The sequence below is a fragment of the Acanthopagrus latus genome, chromosome 22, assembly GCF_904848185.1.
Source record: "Acanthopagrus latus isolate v.2019 chromosome 22, fAcaLat1.1, whole genome shotgun sequence".
Lineage (NCBI taxonomy): Eukaryota > Metazoa > Chordata > Actinopteri > Spariformes > Sparidae > Acanthopagrus > Acanthopagrus latus.
In genome coordinates this window covers 19197981-19209611 of record NC_051060.1, presented here as the reverse complement: position 1 = coordinate 19209611, position 11631 = coordinate 19197981, and the positions used below count along the sequence as shown (strand labels likewise).

Here is an 11631-nt window from a genome sequence, read left to right as displayed (position 1 = left end):
TTTTGTAGAGAGAAATATCACTCTATCACTTTATGCTAGTTTAAGTGTGCCACAAAGCTAGCTAAGCATATGTGTCCACATCCTGTGACAATAGTCCATCTTCATCGTTTTTCTTTGGCCGGTATCTGGTGATGGTTGTCATCCCCTCTCCTCTCGTCTCTTCTCGGTTTCTTCCACTAGATGGAGCTGTCAAGCCATCTTCTTCAGCTCACCTGGCCTCCTGACACTGACGGGGCCTCAGGATAGATTTGGTTTCTCTGAAGGAGGCTGTTGCAGTGAGTCAATGGAGTTCCTTCTTTTTGCTGTAGTCTGCTCCAACTTCTGTTAGTCATTCAGTTTAAGCTGCAGTACCTCACTGGCAAAGTTTATTATGTTAGTCTGCCAAACGTCAGTGAAATTTAGTTCTGACTATCAATCTTGAAGTGCCTCAACCAAACTACATCCAGGGTGAACTACATACTGTGCCATCTTTGTGCACCTAGATTATTCAGAAAGACGCCATTGCCCTGTCTTTCCCCGGTGTCATATTTGGCCTTGTTCATACTTGGACTTTCCATAGGCAGTGGTGACAGATCCAACTTGGACTTGGCTAACTTGGATGAAAGACTAAAGAGCTGCTAGAATCCAAAACAGTAAAAGAAACTGGAGTCTATCTGCGCGGAGGAAAGAGTTGGTCCCCGCACGGCTATTCGCTGGTGATCCAGATGAATACACGCTCGCCATCTCCCCACAAATCTGTGACGAAAATCTGTCTACTGCATCCTGCTAAGAACAAAAGTATTTGCATGAACCCAAATCACATAAATACAGTTTCAGAATAGATTTACAAAAACACCACGAATGAGCGCTGCCTTTGCTCTTGGCTGTAGTTCTGTTACACATCTTAGCATATTGACATTTGTGGTTTAGCAGCAGATTCACGTCACGTCATGCATCACAGAATTGTAATTATCCATCATCAATTTTGCATGCTTGATAAAATATGCAAATTCAGTGTCAAATTATCTACACAACACCGCAATGAATGCAGTAAAAAAGCTGTTTCGACTGGCACAATTCATTCCAGATTCGCCTTGATGGTTCAGTTCATGACAGCAATTGCACTGTAATTATGGTACTTGCAGCTATTTGCTCAGAAAACAGAAAACCCTTCATCTCTAAAATTGACAGTCCGAGGAGCATCCTCCCCTCTTGCCTGCTTTGTTTTGGAGAAGAGTTTTGGTGTTGGAGAAGAACATTTGAAGACATTTTTCATTTGTGAAAACTGATATCTCCTTTTTAAAACATTTTTTGCACTCAGTGGAGAATCAATCAAGCTGGTGTTTGGCTGTTTTGAAAATGTGCTTAAATCTTTTCATTATTTTCCTAATCCCTAAATCATGCTGTGCACTCCAGGGAATTCATGTATTCATTCACTCTTCATTTATACCTGAGAGATCATTAAATTGTAACCCTCATTAAAGGGGCATTATGTAGTTTTGGAAAATAAATTAAAACTCAGAATTTTGATATTGAGGTTATACTGCAAACTTTATTTATTTAAATTTTTGTCTAACTGAATAAACAAGCTGTTCTCAGAGGGAAATAAGGTCCCCAGAACACTGTTTGAAGCTAGAAAGGTGGCAGGGTCCGCCACATATAAACAAAGTAAAACAGTATGAAATTGTGTTGTGTTTATTTAGTTGGTTTAGGCATACACAAATCAGTCAATGAAGAACTTCCTCTTCTGGTTGAAATTCCTTCCCCCAAACAACATACCTTTAACAATGACATTGAATCAATTGCAAACAGCAGAGAGATCCAAAAAAGTTTAGGGAATCCTACAATTAGCTGATAATAAGCCATCAAAAACTTTATGATTATGGAAGATAAATGATAGATAAATTAAATGTGAAATGCTTTTATGTTTAACTTTTAAAAGTAGATGTTGGGAGGTGTCAGAAAAAAAAATCAGAAATGGCGAAAGAGAAGCACTTCTCAAAGAGGCGCTTCTTGTAGATTAATAGGTTTGTACAAAATAGAAATAAATGAGTTCTTTGGAAAAAGCAGAATGGGTCCGTGTCACTGAATGAAGCTGACAAAGGGACTGGAACTTGTTTAGGCCTGCAGATGTAGATATTGTGTATTGATTGCCACCTACAGGCCATCTACAGCCTGTATGCTCATGACCTGCAGGTCACAGAAGTGTACATACTGTGGATGTCTACATTCCCAGCATACACTGCTGCTGGTATCACTTTCCCATTCATTAGCTGGTGCAAGTTGGCACAACTAGCTTGAGCAGAATTTTGAAAATAGGTAGAGCTTAACTCCAGTTTTGTTTTTGTTTTTTTTTTCCAAATTCACCTGCCTGTCTGCCTGCACACTGCTGGTCTCACCTCCCTCGCACGCAGACACGTTCATATCTGTGTGGTCCTTTCTGCCAATTTAGTTTGGCACACTCAGAGTGTGGTGAATGCAGAATTTAAAGGAGGCACGTCGGCGGTCCTATAATCACAAATGTCATGACTACCGGTCTGAAGCTCCAACAACCACATCAGGGCAACCTGGAAGATTGGTTTAGCTGCAGACTGCCACTTGAATAAATGCACTTAATATTAGACGAGCCCTGAATAGTGCACTAACAACTCTTGGCTGTCTTACAGTGAGGCAGAGTGTCTGTGTGAAGTGGTTTGAGTCATGTGGCATCACGAAAGTGAGTCCCATTGAGCTGTGGTCGCTCAGATTTCGAGTGTCTACAAATTCTACATAAAGAGACAATTTTGAGATTAATGTGGTTATCATGAAACGAAAGTCAGATGATTAAGTAAAGATATGTTAGATAAATGCGGTGTCATGCGGTAACAGAAATTCATGCATTTCCTCTGAGTCCAAATATAATAATGAAAAATAGTTTTGAAGATTATTTGCCATTTTTTGGTTAAAGACTTTTGGAGAAACTTGGAAAAGCTATCTAAAATCAGATATTCAAGTTGATGAAAATTAAAAAGAAGAAGAAGGAGACATCTATTGCTATTTAGGACATTGAACAGTGACATATGACCTAAAGGAACACTGGCATCATTAAACTGAATGTACCGTAGTATTTATTGTATTATTATCATTATATTATAAAACTGGTAAAAGCTTATGAGGGCTTCATGACTTTTTAATATTATCATTAGGGAAGCATGTTGTACTACCACAGAGGTTTGAGTCTCATCTCAGAAGGCACCAGTAATATTACTGACCTTATAAAATGACTGTTAGACCAAATGCTTCATTGAGTGCCTGTATCTGAATGTGCTCCTCGTGTCTGTGTCAAGCGGCAATATAGTAGAGTTTAAATGTCATGTGTTGGTGAGTGAGCTTCCTGTTTCTACCCTTCCTTTTTTTTTCTCCCTCTAACTTCTTTTCTGTCCTGTCTGCTTGGTCCCTTCCCTTCACTGCACTCTTGGGCTGCATATTGAGTTCACCGCTTGTAAAGTTTGCGTCTGTTAGTCTTATACCCTCTTTATCACTCTTGATGGTCGTCGTATTTCATTCTACATCTGGCAGTGCCATTTTCGAAAAGGGTAAACATTTCGCAATTTCCAACGTAGCGAAGTCAGAGCGTGGCCGTCTTTCCTTTTTTTTTCTTTTTTTTTTCAAGCGTCCATCAGATACATTAGCTTATGATTTATGCTGGAACACGCTGTGCACGCAACCGCCGAAGTCTCTGTGAGGGAAATTTCCTTCTGAAGGGCACATTCACAGCCAACCACCTGGGACAAACCATTTTTCCACATACCTCTGGAGCAGTGCACTGCTGTGAAGAGAAAAAAAAAAAACCAAAACCCTTTTGCGAGATTTTTCCAAAACGCTCTTTGAGTAAGGGGGTCACACTCTTCACACAGGCCTCCTGTAACTGGGATAACTGGGAGGTCAAAATTGTGCAACATTAAGTATATCTTTATTGCTAGAAGATGCACTTGTACATCCAAACGTCTCATATCACATCTTATGATATGAGCAGTTTTTGATGGTGTTCCAGAGTAGTATAGATAAGAATAAGTCAGTTAAGATGTATTCTGAAGTCCTGCCTCTGTTTCAGCACGTGCGGTCAGGAAATTACGAGCTCAAGGGGATTTGGCCATATGTATACTCACTTTTCTAGATGGTTTCTCTGTGCATATGTGTTGTGCAGGTATGCATGTGAAGCCATGTGTGAAATCTACTGCGTCTGCAGTCCTAGATCTTTGCATCTTGATTTAAGTTTTTGTTTTAGGTTAAACACAGTAGATCGTATCATTCCCTTTTGCAGAAAAAAAGTGCAGCAATTTCCCTTAAACGACCGAATCTGTGCTCCTTTTAATTAACGCTCCTGCCCATAACTACAATTTCTCCAGTTGCATCTAATTGCAGTGGATCGTTTTCTTTTCACAGTTTCTGTGTAATCTGGATCAGGTCCGTTCCACTGGAGTCTTTTCATATGGTTTTAATTTGAAAGGCATATGCATCAGGCTGAAATCTAACCGGCCTTGTTCGGTAGCTGATCCCCTCTGTCTATAGTGGCTCACTAGATGTGGCATTAGGTCACAGCTTGTGCCATTTTGAGGATAATGTGGCTTCTTTTACAGCTTCCCATAAAAACAGGATTTGAGCTGCACACATATATATGTACTCTACATGTGCACACTCTGTGTTGTCCTCATTTGGCCTCTGCGAAAGGGGAACCCCTCCCCCTGTGGTAGTGTGTGGCCAGAAGTGCCCAGGGCCCACATGCAGAAAGTACCTCAACACAGGGCCGATGATGGCGCACCAATTTTCCTGTTATTCTGTTAGTGTTATGGCTTTCTTTCTTTCTTTCTTTCTTTCTTTCTTTCTTTCTTTCTTTCTTTCTTTCTTTCTTTCTTTCTTTCTTTCTCTCTCACATTTACAGTGTTCCCATCTCTCAACCCCAAACCGTTTTCATCCATCATCATCTTTCCAAAGCAGTTTCTCTTCTGTTTTTTGTTTAATTTTCTTCCGCATGTCATATGTCCATCCGCAGTCTTCAGTGAGCCTTTCCATGCGTGCACGTTCACACGCAGTCATTTTTTTTTTAACCTTTATTTAAACCGGGTAGGTTGGCTGGGCATGCAGCACCACCCTGAAAATTAAATATAATGTGGCAGTATAAATGGAAAAGAATACGACAATAAACAAACAGAAACAGAGCAGTATGGGGTGATTATTTTGAATTGTCTTGAAATTACAGAGGGCTATAAGTGCTTTAATTTTTAGGTGGCCTCGCAAATAAATCCAGTAAAAGTATCTTTACTAAATCGCTTCTCGTAAATGGCTTCTGACGCATCGGTTAGTCATGCAGCAAGTTCAATATGAAGCATTGTTCCAGAGAAGTAAATGTGTGATACTGAATAAGACAGCTTTTCTGATAAGAGCTTCTTAAAATAAAAAATACCAGTAATTATTACATCTCACATGCAGGCAATGCCAACCTACCTTATCATTTCAAATGGTTGGTATTATAATTACTATAAGTAGTGAAACTCAGTGCAGAATGGTTAACTCAGTCTGAGGGTTTAAGTGTGGAGGCAGGACTCACTGCTTCAACAGGCGTATTCTGACACCTCAGAGAGAAGTCAAGATATGGTCACAGATTATTGTCCTTATGATTTATCTTTTTCTTTCTGAGTTACACATATTTCAGTCACACAAGAATGAGTGTAAACTGTTCTTGTATGAATGAAGATATCCTACATAAATGCTGTAAAAAAGAGCTTCCTGATCATCTGGGTGAGGCCTAAAGGAAACCCCTGAGGTACACCCTAGTAACCGCCATATGTACCCATTCACTGATGTCTTATCAATGTGCATTTCTGTTTCGGTTATTGTTTTTCGGCTGCATCAGGACGCTGTTTTTCAGCGACATGTGACAAAAACACACAGCCTACTACCTGCTCAGCACCAAACCGCAGACAGACACAGTTAACAACTAGTTAGTGAACATAGTGGAGCGTTTAACAGCCAGTTATTTCCTTCATGAGTTAGTAGAGACCAAAAACAGACCTAAAACGAAGTGAACATTGAACTTCGATCCATCGCTGATCAGAGACAGGACTGCCAACAAATGTCAGTGTTTTCCGTAACTGCTGGGTGTGTAAACTAGTTCGCCATGTCAACTTTAAAGGTCATGATATGTCAATGCTGACGTCACAACTTGTTTCCACTGCCTTCAAGTAGCCAAAGAAAAATCCAAATTGTTGCAGGTTGAAAGCCCTGAAAACTTATGTATAATGTCTAGTTTCCAAGCAGTTTTATTTTGTGTCTGTGTACTATACATAATTTGTCTCGGAGTGTTTAAATTCATCTTCTTAACAGATGGGAAGAAACCACTGCAGACATGAAAAAACAAGCCATTTACTTCCATTTTCTTTCCATTTTTTGGAATATGCACATGGAGCATTATTGAGATAAAAACAACCACTGCTAGGTGTGTAGTCAGTCTGTTGAAATATTAAGCTAAAAGATATATAAGCCATTATGCATGCGTTCTATATGTTACACAGTTAGCACAATATTATTGGAGTATGCCGTCAATCATAGCCAAGCAACTGAATGAATGAAATGGCCTGTTAGCTAATGAGTTTTTATGCTGACTTCCTCTGAAACAGTGTGTACAATCGGTCCAGAATCTACCGCAAAAATTAACATTTTTCAACACATTCCCTTAGGGGTGAATTGACCTCTGTTTGACTAGCATACATATTAAGCCACATGCACACATGCACAAACATACAGATATCCACACTGTGTTTAAAGTAGTGAGCATGTCTGTGCATTCCCCATTTTGGCTATTCTGCAGACGAGGAACAAGAAAATCAACACATTTTCATTTCTCTCAAAGTGTATTAAACAGATATGTTATAACTGAAGTGAGCTTTGACAGGCTGTAAGATCATTACCTCAGATAGCACTAAAAATAACGGACTATATGGTCGAGTAAAATATTTTCATTACCTGTAGTACAACCTGCCAGTCACAGATGAGTGCAACCCGTAGTCGTTACACAGCCGAAGAAGACGTCAGGGTGTGTGTGTGTGTGTGTGTGTGTGTGTGTGTGTTGGATGGCTTGGCCTGCTCTCTTGCTCTGAAATCTGAGTCTCCAAGCTGCAGCCTCTGTTAATAAGGAAAGAAATTTTTTTCTGCCCAATGCAGTGATCCAAAAAAACTGTTGTTTCATGCACTTAATGAAAAGCAGGTATGTTAAATAACCGGTGAACATGCCACTAAATGTTGTTTGATTTTTGAGTGAAACAGTTTTCCAAATTTTATTGATGTGTTGTATCTGTTTGTTATTGTGAGTCTCTGCTATATTCTCTGTAAGCCATCAGGCTTTTGTTCACAGCACAGTTAATAACACTGTCGACGCAGCGACAAATGCACCCCAATAAACTCGTAAAAATCCACTTAGTGTTGGACTACCTACAGTATATTAACAGTGTTTTTAAATACTGTGAACACCACTGTCAAAAGCTCCCCCTTAACTCACTTTACAAGCTCCTACAAAATGATGAATGCGCAGTCCTAATGTGAACAGTATTGCTGTCTGTGTCTATGAGTATGATAATATTTTGAGGGAAAATATTTTCCTCCTTAGTCAAAAGTTACACTTTGTTCACTGACTTGGCACTAGTACAGGAAATCTGATTCCCAGGGTTTTTCCTCGCTGGCACCCAGTGCAGCCTCTTATTTTGTCTGCGTTAAGTAAATTTTGTCGTAGTGCATGGTGAATGGTGTAAAGTAAATCCATAAAAATAAAAAACTAGCCCGCTGCAACACAAAACAAGAGTTATTAGATCAGTTTTTGTGTTACAAGAAGTTGGAGGTGTATCCAGCAGAGAGGGTCTGAAACTGTGGTCTGGAAAGCAAGAGTCAACACGAGGCACTTCCAGCTCAATGTGGTCACTAATTATATTTACAGCTGGTTAAGGACCATCTCTGCCAATAGGCCCGTAACTGGGACATGGTAAATGGGCAGATGGATGTAAAGTTGCTCGAGCTCTCCTTTCTGGCCTGTTTTTTTTTTTTTTTGTTCCAACAAACCTTTTAGACACATAATGAGGACATAAGAAATAGGGAAATCATTAATAATAGTCCAAAAGGTTGATGTAATGTCCTAATTTGAAAATACATTGCTTAATATAATGCTGTGGTTGGAGGATACCTGGAATGGCATTTAGTTTATTAAGTTTATAAATAAACTGCAAGATAACAGACACAAACATGCAATCTGATTTATTATTGTTTCTTTTTATTGACCTTTATATGTTTTTTTTTTTATCTATCGTCACGTTCTCATGACACATGGGCCTTTGGTTAGTTCGATGTGAGACCGATGTATCATCTAATATTTGGCTTTCACAGACAAATCAGTTTTGCCACATACGTTGTCTGATATGTGCAGTTATTTCTTTAGATTAAAATGCAAAAAATAAAAAGATGCTTGGAGTAATTCCTTATTAATAAATCCAAAAGTGTCTGGTAACCGTATTTGAAGGATCACTGCAAACAATGTCGGCCGATGTATTGACTTTAGAAAACAGTGGGCGACCTGTGAGAGACAGAATTGTGGTTGAGGCCGAGACGTTGTGACTTTCAGTCCTGGTGTGAGTCAAACTTCAACAATTTTCCTGTCTTTTCCTGTCTTTACAGAGATTTTCGTAGAGCTGAATCTCCTCCGTCACAGACTTAAAATCTGCATCGGTGAGTTTTCTTCCTCCTCGCTATTGTAATGCGACACATTTCCAATCCATCAAATTCAGAACGCTTGCTGATGTCTTCTAGTGTACCTCATTTTATCATATTCCAAGTCTGACAGCCCTACATACTTTAAACCCGCTTATATTACTATGTAGTTTGGAATTGGGACAGCATTAGTTGTAGGTAAGGACTGCAGGTATAGCAGTCGGTAGTTAATCCTCTGCCCCAGAGAGCTCAAAGCCTCTCAGCACTGTCACGTTCTGTTACTGTTAATCTGAACTGGATGCACTGCCAAGGGGCTGACCCACTGCCTGCGACCCTGCCACAGCTGAGGTCAGTGTCTGACGTCACTGCGAGAGGCAGGGTGAGCTGTGCCAGTGCGCTGCACTGTGAGAATTACCTGGGTCTGAAATACCAGCTACCTTAGATAACGTTTTGAAACTACATGGTTTGGAGTTACTTGGTTTGTAATTTTAATTATTTCCATATTTCAGTGGCATATAGATTAATGAAATTACTTTTAAAAGGTATTTATTTTTGATAGACACACTGAGATGAGTTATTATAATAAGATGGATAGTGTTGCTGTGAAGATAGACAGCATGAGGACAGCACTTCAAGACACATGCTGTGAATAGCGTTTCACCAAATAGGTGGAATGTGAAATGGCTGCATCGAGGAGGCAAATTTGTACCAGTTGTTTTCAGGAAGGAATTCAGTTGTTTGAGTGGGTCTTATTCAACAAATTACAGCCACTCAAAACCGTGTGGGCTCATATAGCCCATGTGTGCACAGAATACACCAGGCATGTTGGTAGTTTGTAGTCTCACAGCACTGTGTCAATGCTGGAGAAAGGTCTGCGTCTACCCATATCATTCTGCTTTAAGGGAAAAAACACTCTGGCATGTTTGTATTTCTTTAAACAAATTACCATCGTCTTGGGCGGCGCAGGCCCAGGATGCAGCATAATAGAGTCAGGGGGAACTTGTTTTGGTGAAACACTTGCAGGTGCAGAGATGAGGCCCTGTCATTAAAATGGCTAAATCTGAAAAAGAAAAGGTAAGGTGTTTACGTTTACGTACTGTAAGCAACCAGGTTAGTGTTAGGGTGGCTTGTCATTTTCAGCGTGTGGGTTGCTAGCTCAGAGGTTTTGGTTGTTATTTCCCGTTACTGTGACCTATGGCTTGAATTAAGGCTGACTGAATATCTCAAATGGCAAACTGATATGCAAAGAGCCTCACTCAGAGCCAGGTAACAAGGTGAATTTATGTAATGACAATCCCGTGGGTGTCATCGTAGGGTCACACTTGAGGGTGAAATAGAATAAAGTTGTTGACTTTTTGGGCATTGAATTAGCAAAGACCAGACGTGGCTCCGCCTGTGCTCATAGAACCAGGGTTATGATGCATAACCTTAAAATATTCTGTAACTAATAATGCAGCATGCAGAATAAAATAATCATTTGTGCTTTAATGAAAAAGCCAGATATATGTCTCAAACATCTGTTATAAACTGCATGGGTCCTGCCAAGTATGAAGACAGGCTAAGTACACCTCATGACCTACTAACTCAGAAATAAGTCTCCCTCTGTGCACTGGGGCTTGCCATTATTCACCCAAATCGTCCAAAAATTGCCATGAGTCCCGTCAGCTCCTGTGTCCTGACAGTGTAGGACAGGCTTATAACAACATATTTATCATCTTCACCAGCATTACTCACTCACTAAAAACTTTGGGCAGGAATTTTTGTTTTATTTTGAATAAGGTCTCAATTGCATTTAACTTTGAAACACACCATTATTATTATTGATGTGAAAACAGAAGCAAAGTCACGAAGACAACCAGATCACTAACGCAAGCAGACATTGGAGGCTTGGCTTCCTTGGAGCTCCTGGCTCGTTTTCTGGCAGCAGTAAGTGAATGTCCATCCATCCACTTTTATTCTGTTTTCTTTGCCTCCTCTTGTCAAGGATCAATTTCTGTTCCTATTTTGGTTATTTCATGGCAGACGCACTTCCACTGTGTCATGAATCCAGTCTTCGTTTTTCTGGGGAGGACACTACTCGATTCACGACTATTGCACCAATATCATAGTGAAAGGAAGGCTAACAGGGAACCAATCAGCATGGGAAATAAGTCATTTCCCTACAGCCTATAGAAGATCAGCTTCAGCAAAAAAGATATCTATTACCACTTGAATCTCTATTTAGTAGGTATCCCCTTTTATTTTCCCCAAAATGTTCCCATTACTTACTAGAAGTATGTATTATTGAAGCATTTGGGTTAGGTTTTCCAGTTCCATGGCCTTATACTGAACATGCTGGCTCATTATCTTGCTGACGGTCCCAAATGGAACATGGCCATCGATAATGTTATTTGTTACACCTGTCAGTTGCTATGAAAAGTCAAAATGCTACACGCACACACTCAACATCATACTGCCATTCATTCGGGGCTGTTTGATTGGCTGCCATGAATCACAGATGTTGCATGATTGTTTTTCCTGCTCCGTAACCGATGGCTAAATTTCTGAGAAGAAATCTTTCAGCAGCTGCATGTCGTACGCCCGCGCTGTCTCTGCTCACTCATCACAAACCACACCTTGAAAAAAACACCTGGAACATTCAGCTTGACTCACCATATGTCTGTCACATGAATTCTGCAATCCTCGAATGTGATGGGATGGTGTGTGTGGCACATCATGGGCGTTTTATTTGAGCTTGTGTGTTTGAACATGTGCATCTTTGTGACTATACCGTTATTGATATCACCTTTATTTCAAATGTTTCATCCAAGTGTATGTCTAAGCTCGGTCTGCGTTAGATCAGACAAAGTATGCGATTGCCTGGTATAAATTTAGAGCCACTTTACAGGCCGGTCTGCTTTAGATTTTGGACATCCTCCGCAC

At 40.1% G+C, this 11631-nt stretch overlaps 1 protein-coding gene across 16 annotated transcripts in view; it reads left to right on the top strand.

Moving 5' to 3' along the window:
• Positions 1-11631, top strand: part of LOC119012476 (serine protease 23-like) — a 68415-nt gene that overhangs the window by 232 nt on the left and 56552 nt on the right. For 7 of the 16 annotated variants that reach the window (XR_005072482.1, XR_005072486.1, XR_005072483.1 and 4 more), the window contains exons 2-3: positions 181-275; positions 8677-8727. The gene's annotated coding sequence lies outside the window, so the exon portion shown is untranslated. Of the gene's footprint in view, positions 1-180; positions 276-559; positions 778-8676; positions 8728-10544; positions 10636-11631 lie in introns of those variants that run through there. The other 9 variants (XR_005072491.1, XR_005072490.1, XR_005072489.1 and 6 more) reach the window with 3 other exon arrangements.